This window comes from Triturus cristatus, chromosome 11 (genome assembly GCF_964204655.1).
Source record: "Triturus cristatus chromosome 11, aTriCri1.1, whole genome shotgun sequence".
Classification (NCBI taxonomy): Eukaryota; Metazoa; Chordata; class Amphibia; order Caudata; family Salamandridae; genus Triturus; species Triturus cristatus.
Genome location: NC_140594.1, coordinates 283,405,293 through 283,415,305, shown reverse-complemented (window position 1 = coordinate 283,415,305; position 10,013 = coordinate 283,405,293).

Sequence of the window (10,013 nt, the reverse complement as noted above, 5' to 3'; positions counted from 1 at the left end):
AGTAACACATTTACCCTGGCCAAAGAACTGCACCACAAAGCACAGTGTCACAAATTAAGTCATGGGGAGGCACACACACATATAAACCAAGGGGACAGCTGACACCAAAGTGAAGTGTACTGCATGTCAGTAGGGGACATGGCAGGGGTGTACCATACACAAAGAGAGGGAGTGCAGACCCACAATGGGAAGGCAGCTGAAGCACAGATAGGTGAAGGAATGACAACACACACAACATGCCACACTGGAGGCAAGAAGGCACCATATGATAGCAATGCATGAGAAAACACAACCACAATGGTAGTGTGGAGCAGCAGGTCTGCACAGTCTCCACAAACAGCAACAAGACACATGGATGTGCAACAAAACACAACACTGACTTGCCAGTAACACTCTGCATACTCACAAGTGACAAAAACAACAAGTAGGAGTCAGACAGAACTGCAAGGACATACCAACACACTGCACAGTGCACAACATACAACTCACACATGGGCATACAACCACATCCACAGGGATGAACAATCAAAACAGGCACACAACTCCTGGGTTACACATGTTTCGTTGACAGTGCAGATGCATGTACACATCAACACTCCCCACAAACTCACCCCCTTCACACTACCTGGCCATTCAAGAGCAAAAATGGAAAGTAAGCCATGGGACTAAGATGACTGGCCATCACAAGATGACCACCCACATACACCACTGGGCACACATAAAGGAAGAACACACATACATGATGACCCTGGCCAGCCTGCCTGCAATACTGTGTGCAGAAACCCACTCTGTGCTGGCAGTGCCCCCCAACCTGACATGTGTACAATATAGCCAACATGAACTAAGTAAGTAAACTACTACTGCTATCCATTGTAAATTGACACCATTGCCCACACAAGTATCTGGGTCAAGAAGAACTGAAGACCCTGTCACCCCTGAAAAAAAGAGAGTAAGTGAGCCCAAAAATTGACCATGTTGAAGTGGCACACAGACCGTGTGGCACAGTAAACCATTTACACACAGCAAAATAACTTTATTCAGTAAGGACACTGACAAAATAGACAACATGAGCAACTGTCTTTATTCACATATTGCACAGATAGGTACCATGAGAAGAGCAGAGCAAGGCACAAGATGCAGAGCATGTCCATGAGAAGCTGCAGAGACAGGGGGCACACAGCAGTGAACGACAAGGCCAGTGGGCAGGACAAAGTGCAGAGTGAGTCCATGAGAAGCTGCACAGGGAATGTGTGCGACTGTACCATTCCATGGTCAGCAACACAGTCAGAGGGCAACAATGTGCAGTACAGGCCCACCTGTGTGAGAGACAGGTGTGTGAGGGTGACTACCACTCAAACTTGGCTGTCAGGCGGACTGGGAGCTGGCTGTGTCTCGGGGACTGTCGGGGCACTTGACCGGGGAGAGAGCGGAACAGCTGAGGTAGAGCTATCAGTGGCTTGGCAAGCCGGAGGGCTGCTTGGACCAGGTAGTGTAGTGGCACGTGGAGGTGGAGTCATGCAGACGGGAGACTCGGTGTGGCTGGGAGATTGTGGAGGGGTGCCCTTCCACTTCTTGGGGATCCTAAATGGCTTGACTGACTGTGGATCAATGGTAAGTGGTGTGGGCACAACAGGCACACTCACCATCAAAGCTCCAGCAGGTGCAGGCGCTGGCAGCCCCTCTGGTGATGTGCTGGACCCAGCAGAACGCTTTGCCTGGCTTCGCCTCTGCCCCCCCTTCCCCTGTTCCCTAGGTGTTACCCCTACAGTGCCCTTCGGCCCCTGCTTCACTGGCCTTGGAAAGGGAGTCGAGGTGGTTGGTGATTCTGCCTTGGAGCCCTTCCTAGGTGTACCCTTAGTATGTACCACCTCCTTGGTGGGCACAGACACTGTATGCTTCTCTTTGCGTGATGCTTTTAGGGGCAGGAGAGTCCTTGGATGGGGATGCCATTGAGGCATGTGTGCCTGAGGTCTGTTGCTTTGCTTTTTGTCCACTGGTGTCGCCCGATGGGCTTTTCTCCCTGCGCTCTGGGGTGGGTTTGGTCTTATGTGGGGATGGTGTCTGCGCCTGGGACCGCTTGGGTTGCTGCTGCTGTGTGCTTTGTGTGCTGTATCGTGACTTTGACGTATGTGGACCGTGGTCGCTATCGTCAGACGTGGCCACTGCCAGGGGGGTGGACAAAGGGACCGGAGCTGGACTGTGAGTATGTGCCTGTTGCAGGGCAGACGTCACTGTTGATGACAAAGCCTGGACTGTCCGGTGCAGCCCACCCACGTCTGAATGTATGCCCTCCATGAAAGGAACTACTAAGGCCAATTTCTTGTCATGGTCAATGAAGGCATTGATGAGAGCTGTCTGGCCTACACACAGCTGGCGCAAAAGGTCCACAGACTCAGCACTGATGGCAGCAGGGGAGGCAGGGGCAGCGGTGCCAGGGGTGAAGGAATTCCCCTGTTACTGAGGCGGACACGGGCAGCACCAGAGGAAGTGGCTGGGAGGATGGGCACTGGCAGCTGTGTGGTGGAAGGCGATGCAGAGTCCCCGTACCCTGTGCCCTCCAACATTGATGCATCCCCGCTGGCATCGGATGAAGTGGTGCTTTGCGTCTCAGGCTAGGATTCCTCCAGCAGACTCCTGTCTCCCTTTGAGGCACTAGTGACATCTGTGTCACTGTGCTCCTGTGCAGCTGTTGTGCTAGTTTCTGGTGTCCATCTCCTGTCCCTCCGTGACCACAGGTGATGCATGAGAGAGAGAGATGTAGGGTCAGGTCAGTGACAGCAACAGCAACAGAATAAACATATGCAAGCAATGTATCACACACGATGAGCAAATCTACATGTTGCACACCACCCCGTGCAATCACATGGTGCCAACTCACTATATTGACTCAAGCAGTGCATGGAAACTGGAAACTCGGGCATGAGTGAGCCATGTGTGGACCACACAGCACAACGCCCTGCTTGTGGCTTTGTTCAAATAGACACACAACTAGCTCTGAGCACACCTAGGGACATTATGGGGGCACACTACTTGTTGCCAATGACAGATCTGGATGGAACAGGAGGGGACAATACAGACCCAGACTACAACATGACAGTCCACAATGGACATTAGCCCATGTCACCCACCATGTCTTACCTTGGGGACAATAGAATGGTGCACATTGTTTTAAGATGTGTAGGCCGCCCCAATCTGGGTGCATGCAATGGATGCATTAATGAACGCACAGTCAGATCGGGCACACTGCCGTTCCCTCCTATGGGATTCCCAAGACTACCCCAATGCAGAAGAAACCTGAAGAGCACAACTCAGATTGTAATATGAAGGCACAACATCCAATTCACCTTTGTAAGTACAGGTAGGGCAAATGCATGCCACAGGCACCCAGGCCAGCAGCCACTTAGATGCCACAGCATCACACTACCAACATCACATAGGCCAGCGCTGGCACAGCCGCTGTACACATGCAGCCACTCTCAGCCAAAGTCAGACTTCCCAAATGCTCACCCCTTGCTTGCTGCTGATGCTCCTTCAAACGTGCATCCAGCTCAGGCTGTGTCACAGCCAAGATGCGCCCCATTAGTGGTGTCATGCTGTGTCGTGCCAAACGCCCAGTGCGAGGAAGCAGCCCCAAGGTCATCTCCCATGAGTCCCATCTCTTGTGGCAGTGGGTGCGCCGTTGGTTTGAGACCCCCAGAGCTCGCACCGTCGATGCAATGGCCCTCCACGCGGCCTTACGCTGGTGTACCTTGAGCTGCAGGCATATGAGACAAGAGGGGGAAATGATCAGTGACGCAGTGTCATGTACCGACATCTATCAGTAAAGCAGCAAGATACAAAATCATCACAGATCCAACAATATGTCAATCAGATACTATAGTACAGCTCACATGGGACACCTGCATGGGAAAAGCTGATGTTAAAGCATTCAGGTGTGAGGGGGAATACAGTCCCAGCACATCTCACGCACATGCAGGATGCCAGCACTGAAACACCTATGTAGTCTGCCCACATCTCCAGTCCATTGTTGGCTTGAGCAACACATACATCGCATGTCAACCTGTGTTTGGGGGTGGACTCACTGTGTCCAAGACTGCGCAGCCATCCATTTCCCTGTCCTGTGAATAGGTGAATGTGTCATGGTGAGCACATTGAGAAACATGATCTCACAAATTAAAAATGCCATTCACAAGGGCAGTTGTGTGCAAAATACAGTGCTGAGAAGGCCCATAGCTGGAGTGCAATGTGAAAAGACTGATGTCATACTCTGTAAGTTATGTGAGGTGTCCTTGTCTTTGTAGGTGGGGACTGTGCAGGCCAGCTGGGCTCACACAGATGGACTACGGGGCACACAGCCATCCGGCCAAGCAATCACTGTCCCGACTACAGCATGAACAAACTTCTGTGTCACTGTATGGCTGACATCACAACACAGGTCACTCATACATACATGTGCAGGGAGGGAAAGCTGTGACATTGGGTACACACACCCTCCCACTGGAGACAGACAGAATGTCGGGCAGTGCATGACACTACCCCACACTCCCAGGCACATACTGCATCAGTCCAACTACATTTGTGGCCCCCCCTGCCCTACCCCACCACTTTCGAAGACTTACCATGACATTTGGGGCACCATATAGCCTTGGGTACTGTGTGAGCAACTCGTCCACCAGGACCTCCAGCTCCTCGCTCGTGAAGGGACTGGCACGGATCTTCTCTGTCCTTGCTATCACTGTGGACATGAGACAACAGCGGCAGAATTGGGTGGTGAGGGGTCTCAGGCAGCAGTCCCTGGAGGCAGCAGCAGGTAAGGGGGTCTCAGGCAGCAGTCCCTGGAGGCAACAGCAGGTGAGGGGTCACAGGCAGCAGTCCCTGGAGGCAGCAGCAGGTGAGGGGTCTCAGGGAGCAGTCCCTGGAGGCAGCAGCAGGTGAGGGGTCTCTGGGAGCAGGATCTGGAGGCAGCAGCAGGTGAGGGGTCTCTGGCAGCAGGCTCTGGGAGCAGCAGCAGATGAGGGGTCTCAGGCAGCAGGCTCTGGGAGCAGTGGAAATGTGAGGCTCACTCCCACATATATATATAGCCCCCTGGGGTCGTTTCAAAGGTGCCAAGCTGCAGCAATTGGTGGTCCAGGTCTGCCTCTTTCAAATGCATCCAATAACCGCCTCCGCGGTGGCGGAAAACGCCTACCGCGATCTTCAAAATTGCATCATGTCACCGCAGTCATGGCTCCCATTGGCTGTAAGGGCGTGCTCCATGGCGGTGACACAACGCTGGGGCCCGGGGTGCGCTACCGCGATGGTGCATCTTTCAAATACAGCCAATGTCTGCCTCCGCGGTGGCGGAGCATTCCTACCGCGATCTTCAAAATTGCATCATGCCACCGCTATCGAGCTTCACATTGGCTCTAGGGTAAGCTCCATGGCGGTGACACACCGCAGGGGCCCGGTTTGCGGGACCGTGATTTTAGCAGCGGAGCATGCCATCCGCCATTTCCACATGTCTCCATGCCTATCAGTACCGCACTTGTGTGAATGGGGGTGCTGGTGACACACCGCCGGAGCCAGGCGGTAGCTACCGCGATTTGGGTGCCATACATGAACACGAGGCTCTGCCATTCATGCGGCAGAGCATGCCAACCACCATTTCCACATGTCTCCATGCCTATCAGTACCGCACTTGTGTGAATGGGGGTGCTGGTTACACACCGCCGGGGCCAGGCGTTGGCTTCCGCGATTTGGGCGCCATACAATCGCAGTGGCCATCTGTCAAACATCAACAGGGCACAGTGCCAACATGGTCCATGGAACATCATCGTGCACACGATGCCAATGTTCCATTTACTCCACTGATGGCTACACATGCCATGTTTGTGTGTGTGTTTCATAGATTGGCCTGTACCCACTCACATGTCACTTATAGATTTGATGTTGGTGTAGGCAGGACAGTGTTGTTCTGGACTCTACAATGTGTACACATGTCAATGTGTTGAGGTGCAGTGACAATCACAGGGATGCTCGTCTCCACGAATGATGAACTATGTTGCATTGCCTCTCATGTCTGCTCATGCACACATTCGTCATTCCAGCGCCGACTGTGGTCATTGTGTGGTGGATGTGTGCCAGGTTGTAATGACGCATTGAGGTGTGACAGGTACAGCAGCTAGGTATGGGACAGTGGGTTTGATTAGTTACACATATGCTGGATGCTATACTCCCAGGCGTGCCCATTTGAAATGTGGCTGTATCCCTATGTGCATTCACATTGACCAAGGTGTTGTTTGAGGTACTTATCTTGTGTACGTTGACTGGTGTGGCCTTTGTGTACATGAAGGTGTCCCTACATGTGAGCTGGTCTGTTAGTCAAGATTGATGTCAGTCATTGTTGTCGTTGTGTCATCCAGAACGTGATGTGGTGTGCAGATCTCATAATGTCTTGCATTGACATGTGTTCACTATCATCTCCAATAGGAGGAGGCCAAATTTGATTCATCACTTGACGGTGCTGGAGGACATGGAGGATGTTGCGATTATACGAAAATGCCGCCTGGACAGAGCCACCCTGAAAACCCTTGGTGATCTGTTGGAGCCCCACCTGCAGCCTCGCAGGACATATCCAACAGCTTTCACCCCTACTTATAAGGTGATGGCGGCCCTGCATTTTTTTGCCACTGGATCATTCCAAGAGACAGTTGCCAGAGCTGGTGGGATGTCACAACCGATGTTCAGCATGGTGCTGCGTGATGTACTGTCCGCCATGATGCTATGCAAGGACAGATACATCAATTTCCCCAGGGGTGCTGAATTGCCTGCTGTGAAGGGAGACTTTTATCCCCTTGGACACATCCCCAATGTTGTTGGTGCCATTGATTGCACCGATGTCCGTCTTGTGCCACCACAGGCAAGTGAGCACATTTACCTCAATCGCAAGCATTACCACTCCATCAATGTGCAGGTGGTGTGCCTGGCAGATATGACCATCTCCCACGTGTGTGCCAAATTCCCAGGCTCGGCCCATGACTCCTACATCCTGCGGAACAGCATTGTGCCCCAGCTGATGGCTAATCTGCTTCCAGAGTGTGCATTGATTGTGGGTGAGTATGCCTAGTCGTGTGGCGTGCTGGGTGTGTGACGTGCTGCCCTCAGCCTCTGCGACATTACAATGTCTATTTGTGTTTGTCATACCTAGGTGACTGCATATGCCAACCGTCCCTGGTTGCTGAGTCCACTGCAGAATCCCAGGACCCCGACTGAAGTCCGCTACCATGAGGCCCATGGGAGGACACGTCGTGTGGTGGAGCGTATTTTTGGTTTGCTCAAGTCACATTTCCGCTGCCTGGACAAGACTGGAGGTGAACTGGCATACTCGCCCGGGAAGGTGTCAGATTGTAGTGGCATGCTGCATGCTCCACAACCTAGCCATTCGCAAGGAGATTCCCCTGCTCCTGGATGATGGTGAGGACCCAAGGCCCCAGCCTGCAAACCAAGCCGTGTCCAGTGATGAGGACAGTGGAAAGGAGGAAGGTGTTGACCTACGTGAACAGCTCATCACCCACTACTTCACTTGAAGGTGGGTGTCAATGTGCAACATACCCATTGTCTGCTGATATTGCTGATGTCGTGAAGGGGCATGTGAGAATTGTAGCATCAGCCAGTTGTAGACTCAGCGGTGTTTGGCAATGTTTCTGGGACAGGTCATTTGGGAACATCTACAGGACGTGTATGTTGACACTTGTTGGCCATTGTGACATGTGCATGTTGGGTTATCCTAATGGTAGGGGTTGTGCGATGTCTGTCATGCCACACCCAGACCAGTGAAAGTAGTTCTGTTGTGTTTCCCTAGGTGCCTTCGACTTCTCCTTGCCTACATACAGCCCATGCTCGTGGTACATTGTGATCATGTTGAAGACTGTACATCCTGCAATAAAGACGGAGCAGACACGACAACATGTGTGTAAGGATATTTTATTTGCAATGGTGAGATGCCGGGGGGGTGTACACTTCCATTGGGGGGTGGGGTGGAGCAGTGAGTTGACAGTTGTGGTAGATGAGATAATCGAGTAGTCACATTGATGTGGTGACCCAGTCCAACAGACAGATGCCATTCACAGGGCAGTGTGGGGAAGGACAGTCCAAAAAGTCAATGCAGTGGTGGAGAGGGTTGCCATCATGGCTGGCTCCGTGCCTGGCGTCTGGCAGATGCTTTGCCTCCAGATACTCCCAGGCTCTTCTTCGGACGACCCCTTCGTCGTTTGGCGGGGGAGCCCTGCTGCAGGGCCAGTGGGGTCTGAGGACTCACCCCTCTCTGTGAGCGCAGGGGAGGATGGTGAACTGTCATCGTACGGCCCACCAGAGGGAGGTGGAGGTGTTGTCTGTGGCGCATGTCTGTCCCTCAGTACCGCCACTTGCTGGCCCAAGAGGTCCACGATTTGTCCCATGCGGGTGTCGATGGACCTCATCAGCAGGATGAGCTCGTGCAACAGTTCGTCTGACTGGCCTGTTTGTCCCTGGGCCTGTTCGTTTGCGCCCAGGACTCTGGTGATGTGTTCCAGGGATTGGGTCCCAGCCTCCTGGTGTCCGTGTGTGACCCTGCCCCTCCCACCTGCCCTGCTGCCACAGACCTGTTGCCTCACCACTGTGGGCACCCGCATCCTCTCCCTGCCCTCCTCCGTCGGTGGTGTGTGCTGTCATCCTCTGGGACAGGGAGGGTGTTGTAGGCAGCACTGGTGGTGGTGGCCGCACAGGCCGTGACAGCAGGGGTCTGCTGTGAAGTTGTTGTTGGCGCAGATGTGGTGGGGGGGAAAATGGGGTCCTGGGACCTGTTGATCCCTGGCACACCAGATGGGCCAACTTCGAGATCATCGTCCATGGAATCCTGGGAGTCAACATCCGAGAGTCCATGTACCGCGGGGGGAGACTGGCTCTGCAGGCTGCTGGTGTTGTCCTCTGCAGTGAGTTCTTGGTCACCTGTGGGTCAGATGGGAAATGGTAATTGTAGTGCACCCGGCAAGCTTTGTGTTAGCTGTGTGTCATTCACTTTTTGTACCCTGCACAATTGACAGATCATCACATTGTTTACTATGTGCACTACTGTGCTTCCTGACATGATGCAGTGGTACAGGTATTACTTGTCCATGGTGTGAGGTGTCAAGGCATACCATGTGAGCTGTGCCCAATTAAGGATTACAGGGACATGTTGCCATCTAGGGCCTGGCACAACATGTGTGTAATTGAGAACTCATTGTTTATTTGTCTGACCTGGCAGATGTCACATCTGGCCATTGTCATCTCCTGCATACCTTTATTCTGTCATGTGCATATCTTGATTTATAGCTTTCATATTTTTCGAATGGTCCTGGTTGCACTTGCCCCATGGCAATGCACATGAAAATAGGTGCTGTGCATGATTATGCCCTGACTTTCTTCTACTTGTGCATTGGTGTGTCACACTTTGGTAACTGTGACAGTTTCCTTAGCTTACCTGTGTGCACACTGTGCTTGGCAATGGGGTAGGTATGCCTCTTTGTGCAATGAGGGCTGGTATTGTCATATGGCACCATTCAATTTGTGACGAATGGGTGGGTGCACGTACTGGCTACTTACCTGTAATGTGCCCACATTTGGGTTTGTTATGTCACACGTGTGTGTGCGTGGTGGTGGCTTACATCCTGCTCAGTGGGGTCACGGTCCAGAATCATATGTCTACCTACCTGTAAGTTTGTTTGGTGTACTGCAATGGCTTCCAACTGCTTCTGGGTGGGAGAGTGCCCCATCCTGCTCTGTTGTGGGACAGAGGGAATGTTGGGAGTAGTAGTGCAGGCCTCCCACACCCAGACACCTTCACTGTGAAGATGGCTACCTACCTGTTAGTTTGATGAGGGTGATGTAATGGCTTCCAACTGCTTCTGGAGGGGGAGGGCTCCATCTTGCTGAGGGGGGGCAGGGTGCATGGTGGGACTAGTGGTATAGACCTCCCACCCACAAACACCCTCACTGTGAAGATGACTACCTACCTG